Here is a 12,944-nt window from a genome sequence, read left to right as displayed (position 1 = left end):
CTGAGAAGCACCTAAGAAATGTACACCCAACCAAGGAACAGAAGGTATTATCACTCTGTTGAATTAGGGAAAAGCTGGAGGAAGCTAAAGGGGAAATCACCCCTGTAAAAGGACCAGCAGTCTCAACTAACCTGAACCCCCGAGATCTTTTAGACACTGGATCACCAATCAGGCAGCATACACCAGCTGAGATGAAACCTAGAGCATATATATATATATATATATATATATATATATATATATATATATATATATATATATATATATAGCAGAGGACTCCGGGTCTAGGTTCATTTATAGAAAGTGCACCTAACCTTCAGGAGATGGGAGGCCCCAGGAGTTTAGAGGTTTGATGGGGTGGGTAGGGTGGGGATATCCTTGTGGAGAGGGGTGAGGTGCAGAGCAGGGGAGTGGGAAGGAGGTATGGGATGTGAAACCCTTCGGGGGAGGACCTCAAAGGAATAAAATCAGGAGTGTAATAATGAATAAATTGATTAATTAATTAATTAAAGAAAGAAATGGAAAGCATTGCTAGTCATCAAGGAATGGCAAATGCAAACAACCCTGAGATACCAGCTCACACCTCAGTGTCAGAATGGATAAGATCAAAAAGCCAGGTGACAGTAGACGCCGGCAAGGATGTGGAAAAATAGGAATATCCCTCCATTGTTGGTGAAATTGAAAGCTGGAACAACCACTCTGGAAATCATTCTGGAGTTTCACAAAATTTGGACATAGTACTAACTGGTGACTCAGCTATACCACTATGCCACTCCTGGGAATACACCCAAAAGATGCTCAAATATATATACATATATGACACATGCTCTATTATATTCCTGTCAGCATTATTTATAGTAGCATGAAGCTGGAAAGAACCAGATGTCCTTCAACAGAGGAATGGATATGTGGTATACTTACAAAATGGAGTACTACTCAGCTCTTAAAAAAAGACTACATGAAATTCTCAGGCAAATGGATGGAACTATAAAATGCCACCCTAAATAAGGCAATCCAGTCACAAAAGAACGCACATGGTATACACTCACTGAGAAGTGGCTATTAGCCCAAAAGCTAGGGATACCTAGGAAAAAATTCACAGATAATATGAAGCTCAAGAAGGAGGGCCAAAATGTAAAGGCTTCATTCCTTCTTAGAAAGGAAACAAATACTTAGGTAAAGAAATACAGAAACAAAGAGTGGACCTGGGACTGAAAAGAAGGTCATCCAGAGGCTGCCCCACCCGGGGATCCATCTCATATAGTATCACAAAACCCAGTCACTATTGCTGATACCAAGAAGTGCTAGCTGACAGGAGCCAGAGATGGGTGACTCCTGAGAGGCTCTGCTGTAGACCTACTGATACAGATGAGGATGGTTGCAGCTAACCATTGGACTGAACAAGGGGACTCCAATAGAGAGGAGTTAGAGAAAAGACTGAGGGAGCTGAAGGGTTTGCAACCTCACAGGCAAAAAAAGAATATCAACCAACTAGATCCCACCAGAGCTCCCAGGGACCAAACCAACAATCAATCAGTACACATGGGAGGACCCATGACTCCAGCCACATATGTCGCAGAGGATGGCACTTTCCAACTTTAATAGGATCAAAGCACTTGGTCCTGTGAAGACTTGATTCCCAATGTAGGATAATGCCAGGGTGTTGAGTTTGGAGTGGATGGGTGAAAGAGAGAGCATCCTCACTGAAGAATGGGGACAAGGGAGGGATGTGGGTGACAGGGAAAGGAGATAAACATTTGAAACCTAAATACATAAAATATCCAAGAAAAAGAAAAAAACAAAGGAAAAATATATGTCCTGAACAGGACTTGGACTAGTTCAGGCTCATTGGCAGGAAAATGGGGATGCTGAGCGACTACTGATGGAGAAAAGCTTTACCAGTCCTTTGTGTTAAACCACCAAATTTAATGTAGGTCAAGAAGACAATGAAGAAGAACCAGCCGCCTTGGAAGTCCACAAGTTTGTTAATTCTATGGCTGTTCACTGAACTCTCTGTCTTCCCTTCAGTTTTTAACTCTCTATATTGCTGGGTCAGTGGTAATATTTAGTCTTCCACTGCTCTGTATCAAATTATACTTATAAATTCTACTGTAGTGGTGCCTCTACCTGACTCATTCCTGTGCTGCTGTAAGGAGGCTTTTGGAGTATTGTGGCTTCATCCTTGTACCATGATCATCCTCCTATATACTTAGGACATGATCCTCATGTAGCATAATCCTTCTCCTTATAGGCTTTTCAAGTCTTGATAATTTCAAACTTATCAACGGGACGGGGCCTCTTCAAAGATGTATCCTCTGAACTTAGACGTCCCTGTTCCCATTAACAATAGATTCAACAACTCGCCTAGTTGTAGGCATACAGCCACCAGGCATCCCAGAGTTTATCTATTGTCTTTTATTTTGTCTCAACAGGGGATGCGGGTGAATTGCATGAGGAAAAACTAGGTTCTTTTAGAGTCAATTCCCATTATTATTTGTGCACCAAGTCACTTTTAAGCAACTCTGGCTTTTGCCTTAACCAGTAAATGAATGTTATAATCTACCAACACCCACAAACACACACACACACACACACAGACAGACAGCCAAACAAAACACACCCATAGATGCCCATGTATGTGAGTATGTATACCTGTAAGCACTCCAATGTACTTTCATGCATGCACATGCACAAATCCACATAACATATGTAAGAATGATCTCATGTGCAAGCTCTCCTCCCATATATTGGGAGGAACTGACATGTATATGCATGTGCACATGCAGGAGATCCCAAAAAACTTTTGGGAATTGGAACAAAAGTATAAGACAACATCACAGGGAACAGTAAAGGAGAAATGATTACAACTCTACTTCATTTGGCAAGGAAGACATGATAGTATTTTACTATAGCACTACCCACCATTGTGGAGTAGCAGGGAACTCTGAACACACCCACATGGTGTGGACTCCTCAGATCACTGGCTTGCTTAGGTGTGACCCAGACAGTCTATGTGAAAGGAGGGAGATGACCAGGGGATGAACAATGAATGACTTTGGAGGAAAAACCACTGGGAACAGCAGAACAAGCCAACAGAATATAGGGGAAGAGAAGGGATACCAGGGAATGAGGGAGGTGAGAAACAGAGGAGTGATTGGCTGCCGCATAGCACAGGATGGATGGGGACAGAGAAAGTGTAGTGTTTGCTGTTTAAGTTTCATTCATTTGCTATGAAAAGCACCAGAACTAAATGCTACTAATGGAAGAGGTTTTCTTTCAGGTGACAAGTCATAGTCCATCACTGGAGAGTACCAGATCAAGGACTCAAGCAGGAATTGAAAGAAGAATCAATGGAGGATGAGTCACCTCTGAAAGAGGGGTAGGGTGCCAGTTTCCATCTTGTAAGCTGATGGGTGTGCCTCAGCCAGCTGTTTACAAAGGGCTGTAAACCACTGAACTTAAGCATTAAAACAATCATGGGGGTGGAAACTGATTCTGAAAAAGACAATTCCTATGCAGGAACACCAACATTGTGGGACTACTGGCTCTCACAGGTATGCATGTGCTCTCATTCACACAGAAAACATACAAGGTCACATAAAAGCAAGGAAACGTGCCTAGGGTATGTTTATGGTATACTGGGATAATTAGGGCTGAATTTATGATTATAGTTACAGATGCAGTTGAAAAGCAGGGACTCAGCTTGCAAAGCTGAGGCGCTGTCTATATCAAGATATATCTGAGAACAGTGGAGTGGGGAACAAATGTATACCTGTGTTTGATTGTGTCCTTAGGAAATGGGATGGGACATGGGAGCCTTTAAGGAAAGTCCTGTTGAAGAAGGGACAGTAATAGAATGACCCACTTGAACATGACCTAACAATGCAGAACCTTGGTAACCAGGCAACCCACTGGTTAGAGCAAGGCCTGCAGGCTCACTTGTCAGAGACAGTAGAGAGGGCAGGATGTTCTCTTGCTGTCTTCAGACTACTCGAGGTCCAGGCCTCAAGAAAGACAACAGGAGAGGCCATGATGGTGTCTGGGAGCACAGGGTTCTCTCAAGCCTTCAACACCTGTGGCCATTTTCCCAAAAGGGAAAAATTTTGACCAAGGCCAGCCAAGGACAGGACCACACAGACCAGGAAACCACTCTCTTTTCTCTGCATTTTGAAGAGAAATAATTCAGGAAAACTTGGAATGAGGAGAACCAAGCAGAAGGGTACAGATCTGTGCCAGTTTGAACCCTCCACATTGATCTCTTTTTAGTTGAGAATGCTTCTGCTCAACAGGACCAGAAAGAGCCCCAGAGAGAGTCAAGCATCAGGGCACAAACTGTGGCTGAGCAGATGAATGATCCCTTCGATGCACTTGCTTATCTGTCTACCTACAGAAGTTTTGCCATCCCCTACAGGTATTGGACCTCTGTTTGCGAAGGGTCCATCTCCAAGCCCAGAGTCTGTTTCTCTCTCTCTCTCTCTCTCCCTCCCTCCCTCCCTCCCTCCCTCCCTCTCTCTTGGGAGGGGGGATGGGGAGAAGGGGGTGTGAGTCTCACTGTCTCTCTGACTCTCTCTTTTACTCTCTGCCTTTCTCCATCTCCTTTCCTTTTAGTTTCCCTCTCCCTTTCCTCTCCTCCCTCTCTCCGTCTCATTCTCTTTGTCTCCTTCTCAGTCTCAATCTGTTTATTGTCTACATAATTATCAGACCACATGAGCATGCATTAAGCAATTACTTCACCCAGGCTTCGTCCAAGCAAATGGGCTGTCCAGAGCTGAGACCCTAAAAAAATACCTGATAGGACATTATGAAACCAGGAGCCACCAACGTAGATGTAAATAAGTTCATTTTCTCTTGGCCATTTGCTGATGAACATGAGGACTGCACTTAACAAGAGTTTGTTTCCCTAGAGATTCTCTTAGAAAAAACTAAACTTTCAATTGCAAGGGGTTATCAAGTAGAGATAACCCCGGTTAAGGATGGGTGCATGATGTCACTTCTCCAATTAAGACTAAGTTTTCCATGGTGTCTGACTCTATATAGTGTTTACTTATGGGTCTCAGAATGTCTTGTGATCTGCTTAGGGAAAAGGCTTCTCTGATATTTGTTGAACAAGACACTGGACTGTGAGTATAACAGACCATTAGGAATCACTGTTTTACTCTTTCTTTTCTTTCATAGAACAACCCTATTTAGATTTTTCCCAGGTCTCTGAATTATCTAGTTTCAGGTTCATGGTCAGCCAGGCAGTATCAGGTATAGGGTCAATGTCAGCGAATGAATCTTAAGTCAAGTCAGATATCTCTGGGTTACTCCCACGATATGTGTGCCACAGTAGTACATGCATATCTAACTGACCGGATACCATTATAAGTCAAAGGTTTTGTAGTATGGTTAGTGTTTATGTTTTTTCTTGGAAAAATGCAGAGTTTTCTAGGACAGACGAGATGCCTGCAAGGCAAGAAATCCCAGGTTTGGCTTTCTCACGTCACAGACTGCACTTTCCACAGATTGCATTGTGCCAGTGTAAGCTCTTATGATGAGTGCAGTCAAACTCTCCAGTGGCCATGCCCAAAGACTGGGGGAGGGGCATGGACAATAAAACAGATCTAAACAGAATTCTCAACAGAATACTCTCACTTAAAGTAATGCCCTATGACAAATGTTCAATATCCTTAGGCATCAGGGAAATGCAAATAAATTGTTTGAGATTCCATCTCACCTGTCAGAATGGCTAAAACCAAAAAATGAATGATAGCTTATGCTAAGAGGGATGTAGTGCAAGGGGAACACTTTTCCATTATTGGTGAAAGTGAAAACTTGTAAAACAACTTTGGAAGTGATCACTTTGGTTTTTCAGAAAAAAAAAAAAACAAAAATCCATACTAGAAGGTCACTTGCTAAACTGTCACCGTACAAACTTTATTCATAATGACTAGAAACCACCTTAAGTTCTTCAACTGAAGTATGGATAAAGAAAATATTTTACATTCACACACTGGAGTATTCTACAGCTGTTAAAATCAACTTCTTCTTCCATTCAGGCAAATGAATGGCACAAGAAAGCAAGTAAAATATAAACTCACTTATATGTGGAAATTACTTTTAAAATAAAGAAAAAGTATGCCAAAATTCACATACCCAGAGAGGCTAAGGAATAAGAGGGCCCAAGATACAGATGCATGCATCTCACTGTCAAGGGGAAACAAATTAGACATCTCTCTTGGGTGTGTTGGGTGGAGTGTAGTTAAGGGAGGGGTCTAAATGAAGGCATTGGTTAGACACTTTCCCAAATTCTGTGCCACCTTTCCTACAGCACACCATGTACTTCCTGTCCTTCCTGATGATGACCAGAGTTTACAAGGTTTCATACCATCCTGTCATTGGATGATGCTGTGATGTGGGATCTATTGCAACTGTCCGATATTACGTATCATATGACTGCATCACTAAGGTCCCTATTGCCAGGAATAGTATATGATTTTCTATAGCAGATCTGGCTGTGTTGAACTGACAGTACAGGCTTGCCTAGCCATGAGGTGCTACATACCCTGCCCAGATTTTTAACTAGGATAGTTAGTTGAATGTACATGGAGAGAGAGAGAGAGAGAGAGAGAGAGAGAGAGAGAGAGAGAGAGAGAGAGAATGGTATGCATCCATGCTCTTAAGAATTTGAGCAGTAAAATGGTAAAATGTCAGGAGTCAGGGTGGCCTCAGCTTTGCCAATACTGCTTTACAGGACTTTGAACAGATTCATGATTTCCCTGGGTCTCATTTCCTTAACTTAGAAAATAGAGACCATCTTAATCGGTCTTACAAATCTGGGAGGAAGACTACTTGAAGTTCTGCCCTGAAATTACTTAGCATAGTTCTAAGTATCTTGATATCACTAGATCAAAGCTATTGTCAACTCTATCATGGTTTAATGTTTTGGCCAGATGTTGTAGTGTGTGTCTGTGTTTGTGTGTGTATGTGTGTGTATGTGTGTGTGTTTGCATGTGTATATGTGTGTGTTTGTCTCTGTCTCTATCTGTGTGTGTGTGTGTGTGTGTGTGTGTGTGTGTTATACAAGACAGAGGGAAGATGGAGAGACAGAGTGTCTATGCTCTGTGTGTGGTATATGCTCACATGACATATATGTGAAAGTCCATGTCTTCTGTCACTGTCTAACTTATTCCCTTAAGATAGTCACTCACTGGACCTGGAGATAGACTGGTGGCCATGAAGACTTTTGTCTCTTCCCAGTCTCCCCACAGAACTGGCATTGCTGACCAGCTTTTCTTCTGAGTACTAGTGATTTGAACTCCAGTATTTGTGTAAGTAAAACAAACACTCTCACTCACTAAGTGATGTCCCCAGGCCCTGGTTTTAGCTTTATGCAACAGCTCTCTCATAGACTCGGTCAGTGCACAGTGAGTGGGTGCTGCACCCCGCATCTCCCAGGATTCAGGAAGCATGGACTTCTCCAAAATAAGCCCAACAGGCCCATCCTATGGTGGGACAAGGCTCAGCATCAACGTCAACTTGAATCCTTAGATCCAATTCTCTTCAGAAATGTGTGTACTCAGAAAAAACGCAACACTTAAGACATGCCAGCCTTTCCTAAACAATTAGTATTCCTACAACCCATGAGTTCTATCATCCCCACCCTGAATGAGTTGAGGAAATGGAGACACACACAACAAGGATGAAGAACATACCCTGGTGTGTGTCCCAAGAGGAAGAATGTGCAGCACTATGGTCCATTTCCAGAAAGACTGGCACAGACTTTCCCTGTAACTGCCATGACTGGGTTTAAAAGCAGGCCTCACACCCTGCCTCCTAAGACCAGCCTTTCTTGAGTATTACTGGGTCTTCTCAACACACTGAATATGTTGGGTGGACCTGCTGTTTACTATCATCCTCCACTCCCTCCTCATATATCCTAACCCACCATGCATCTTCTTCTAATATCCTATACTCTCAACTACAGCCAGAAATATCCATCCACATTCTTGCAAGATTTCCTCCCACAGTGCCATCACAACTCCCTCCCCCAATGCATATTGCTCGGCCTATTTCACTTGCAAGCAAAGAGGTTCAGGTGGCATGTCCTAATTTTGTACACATGTGACTTCACTTACTATACTAACCTGTGATGGCCAGGAGGGTCTAGCAAGCTTTGTCTTGTATTTTGTTCTACAGTCATCTGCCTACTCTAACATGGCTCAGACATCTTACAAGACACAATGATGAGTAATTTCAGTCTGATAGCACCCCCCTCACCCAATCACCCCTCAAATTTGGCTCTGCAAAATTAAAAAAACTATTTCATACCCTACTCTAGATCGCCATCTGGTGGTTATTCCTTACAATGTTTGCAAATTGTGTACTTTAGAGGTAATTCTCTGCTCATCTAAAAAGAAGTAGGTGACATCAAATGAGCAGCATCCCCTCTACACTATGAAAAACACAAATGTGTGAATGCATAGAGCGCTGTTCTAAGAAGGAAAGGTCAAAGGTCAGATGAACCAGGTGCAGAGCTTGCAATGACCTCCAATTTCATGCCTGCTTATTAACCCCTAAAGAATAGGCAAGACTATTTCTCTCTGGCCTCATTTGCCTAATATGCTTTAATTATGGGAGTAAAGTGGTCCTTTCAGTCATGTTCTCCCATGTCATCCACAAACGAACATGAAAAATTAACCTTGCATTTCTGATGCCAACGTGTCAGGATTTCCCATTTAAACACGTCCACCAGAAGAGTGACCTGTCCTCTACACTAAGGTTTTCATTTAATAAACCCACACCTTCTGGGAGCAGCATTTTGACTAATGTGAATGCCTTTGATCAAAGTCCTCACACCTCCTCAGTTTTTGGTTATCATACCTGCCCCAACTGCTATGCACATCCATGCGGAATCTTTAAATAAAAGTATTATCCAAAAGTGATTAGTCAGAGAGGCTTCAGAAGCATCTCAAACAAACAACAGAAGCTGTTGCCATCGCTCCCGTGGTTGTCCTCGGTAACTGGATATTAAGAAACATTGCTGAAGATACCACATACTTCCATTGAAGTAACCAGGAAGCTGCAACCATGCTGACCGCCTCTCACAATGTGGAAAGTGCTATGCAGGCTGCTGAGGGAGTGAAGATCTTGATGCCCTGACCCAAAGCTGAAGTCTGCAAACAGCACCCACCTGTCAGGCAAAACTCTGCCACTGGTGCAACTTTGATGAGATTCTTTAATGGGATATGATAGCTGGAATAAAAATGGCACCCAAAGGCTCATGTATTTGAATACTTGGTCATAAGGGAGAGGCACTACTTGTGAGGGACTAGTAAGTGTGACCTTGTTGAAGGAACTATCATTAGAGGTTTCAAAAATCCCACACCAAACTGAGAGGCAGGCTCTCTCTCTCTCTCTCTCTCTCTCTCTCTCTCTCTCTCTCTCTCTCTCTCCTGATATAGCACTCTAAGCTCCTTCTTCACCACTATGTCTGTCTGCCTGTCTGCCACCATTCTTCCCACCCTAAAGACAATAGACCAAGCCTCAGGAACTGTAAGCAAGCCCCAACTAAATGCTTTTTTTTAAAAAATAAGAGTTATGATGGTTAAAGTGTCTCCTCACAGCAACAGAACACTGACTAAGATGGGGGATGGGGCAAACTGTCTCAAAATTACATCTGAAGCCTGCTCATAGGACAGAAGCCATACCTAATATTACAAATATGGTCAAAACCCATGACTAGAGAACTCATGGGCTCGATGGAATGAATCTTTTGATGCTGATTTGATAAGGGGACATGTCAATCTCCCTTCTAAATACACATGTCTTTATTGATTTGTGCCAAGCTCACTTTAGTCAGAGAAGCTTGTGAGTATAAGTCAGCAATGTTCTGAAGATGAGTGGCTGTGAGCACTGGGCTAGAGATGGACCATCTAGATCATTGCAAGCCCCAGGACTCAGGGGACATCACAGAAGAGGGGAAGGAAAGTGTGTTAGAGCCAGAGGATGATGAATGCTGTGAAAATCTCTCCTCTGAACATGACATTTGCATTCAAATGCCCACAGCAGCTGTAGCTGCCTGCACTAGACTAAGCCAGGCAAAGATTCCAGCATGGAGTCAGGAAAGCATTCTAAAGTCCCATCAGTGTGAAAGACAGGCATGGGTGCCAGTATTTTGACAGAGGGGAAAATGGGAGATTTGAACGCTCTCTCAAGGGGTAGGAAAAGACAATGGCCTGAAGGGTCACTGTGCCTGTTTACAATTTAGGCATACTCCATGCTGTTTTAAAATCTCTCTGGAACAGAGAAGTTACCCTAAGAGTTTGCCTGTCTAGTAGATTGACAGGTCTATGGGTTGGCTTTGAGGAGTGGTGGTGATATGCCCTCCTTTATGAGAAACCCTCCATATGGTAATCTGATGAGTTTGGGGACTCCCAGAACTAGGTTTGCTATCTCTCTGATAATGATGTTCTGGGTGGTTCAGCATGTCATATCTCATCCCAGGATCAGAAAGGACACAATATCATCCATCTGACCAGTGTTGTGGGTGCTGCAGCTATGATCCTTGGCAATGAAAGTGCAAATTCCAAGAGCAGAATCCATCTTCAAGGTCCTCTCATCTTATTGAAAGATGACCAGCTACCAAACATCAAAGTTAAACCAAGGAGGTTTGACACAGGACAGGTTCTACGGGTGCAGAAAGGACAAACTTACTTTCTATATAAGGCTACACAGTCCAGTTCATTCACAAGCCATATAGACTTCTTTAATCCAAATAGAATGGCCATTCTTATGAATGAGTTAGCTGGGAACATAACTACATATAACCGCAGAAATGAAGAGAGATATGGCTTAAAAGAGATGGGAAGGAAACTGCATCAACTGCATATGTTTGCATCATAAGAAGAAAAACTGAGAGAATGTGGATATTCTAGACCAGGAGACAGAATTCCAACACATGATGAAAACTATCAGAGTGAAATAATACTGACATTCACGGCCCAGAGAAAGAAGAGCTTCAGAAAGCAGACCTGGAATTCACAAAAAGTGGTCATTGACACAGAGAGTGGGCTCAAAAAAACCATGCATGGCATGAATTTAAAAAAAATAAATATGATCCAAGAAATTATAAATGTGAAGGGAGTAGATAATGGGTGACTTTGTGAATAACTGTTCTTCTGAGGGGAACAAAAACTAACAATCAAAAATACTATCCACCTACCAGTGGAGAGTGAGTTAGAATGAAGGCCAGAGGCTGGTTCTCTGGGTGCTCAACAGTTTGTCAATTTTCTGGGAAAATATAAAGATTACCACAAATATTAGACTTTAGAATAGCATGTGGCAAGCTTCTGGAAAGAAGGATCCGTGGCTAAGGGAGCAGATTGCTCTCACAGAGGACTGGAGCTTCTTTCTCAGCAACTCATACTGCACAGCATGAGCTGCTCATGCAGGGGACATGGGATGGATTCCCAGCACCTACATGGCTGCTTATAATCACTTCTATCTCTAGCCTCAAAGATTCAAGGCCACTTTGTGTCTTTTGTGCAACAAGGACACACGTGGCACACACAGAGATAGATGCAAACACATGAATAAAAATGAAAAGTTTCTTTATAAAGAGCATCTTGCACGCATAAGAAATGATTACTGAATCAAAATAGGATAACATTAGTCCTTGGCTACTCAGTGTTGCAATGTAAGCTTCCATCATGACTGTGTCTGGTTAGTAGTTTGGAAAGAGAACGAACTATGGATTTATAAAATACGGCATCTCGAGAACAGCACATGCACATCAATGTATTTGCTCGGCACTCCTCCCCAAACTCCTGATGCATTCACAGACGACTCCATATCTCTACAGGATGACAAAGTACAGCTCAAAAGAAAGACTTCCAAACCCAAACCCTGATATTCTCCTGAAAATTTGGTCCTAGATTCTTCAAATTATTTAGCTCTTGCTACACAAGCATGAGGATCTGCTTAGAGGTCTTTAGAGCCCATATATAGCTGGACACAGTAGTGCACATGTCTAACACTGGCACTACTATGGTGAAAGGTGGAGATGAAAAAATTGCCCAAAGTTTTCAGGCCAGTTAGTTAGACATATGCAGCAGAGAACAAGAAATCCTGTAACCAACATGGCAGAAGGCAAGGACCAATATGGGAAGTTTTCCTCTGACCTCCATTCATATGCTGTAGACTGCACAGACACACACACACACACACACACACACACACAGAGAGAGAGAGAGAGAGAAAAAGAGAGAGAGAGAGAGAGAGAGAGAGAGAGAGAGAAAGAGAGAGAGAGCTTTTTCTAGTTAGATAAAATAGATTCATCCTGATATTCTCTGGAAAGTTTGGGAATATCATTGACTCTGCTTGAAGAATCGCCCCATTGGAAGCCCAGGTGGCTGTTAATGGAGCATGCATTATCTTCCTCCTTGCTGCCACCTCTTCACATTGCTAACATTTCGTCCAGGATTATCGAGACATCTTCCTAAATGTATGTACTCTCATCTATCATTATAATAAAATGTACCGCTAGTTGTACACTCTTAGGGTGGTCCTAGGATGTATCATCTAATTTAGAATATATGTCAATGAAAATATTCACAGCATCAGTACACTGGGTTGTTACACACAACCCAGGGTCTAGAAGGCCTTATAAGGAATCTCCGAATTCAAATGAAAGGAGACAGACAGACAGACCGGCAGGCAGACAGGCAGACAGGCAGTAAGGCAGGGAGGGTTGGGAGATGCAGGTGGGGTGGAGCTGTTTGGAAGCTGTTAGCTAAGCAAGAGGAGCAGCTAGGGCTGCCCCAGGCAAAGGCTGACAGCAACTACGGTTTAAAACCTTAAGGCTCTTGCAAGCACTGCAGCTGACGTGGGCTTAAGCCACACCTGAAGATCCCCACTTACCAACAGAGTGTGCCTTCTGGGACTCCTGGCTCCAATGTGTCTGC

The sequence above is a fragment of the Rattus norvegicus genome, chromosome 10 (genome assembly GCF_021556685.1).
Source record: "Rattus norvegicus strain SHRSP/BbbUtx chromosome 10, alternate assembly SHRSP_T2T, whole genome shotgun sequence".
Lineage (NCBI taxonomy): Eukaryota > Metazoa > Chordata > Mammalia > Rodentia > Muridae > Rattus > Rattus norvegicus.
Note: the sequence above shows the minus strand (reverse complement) of the source record.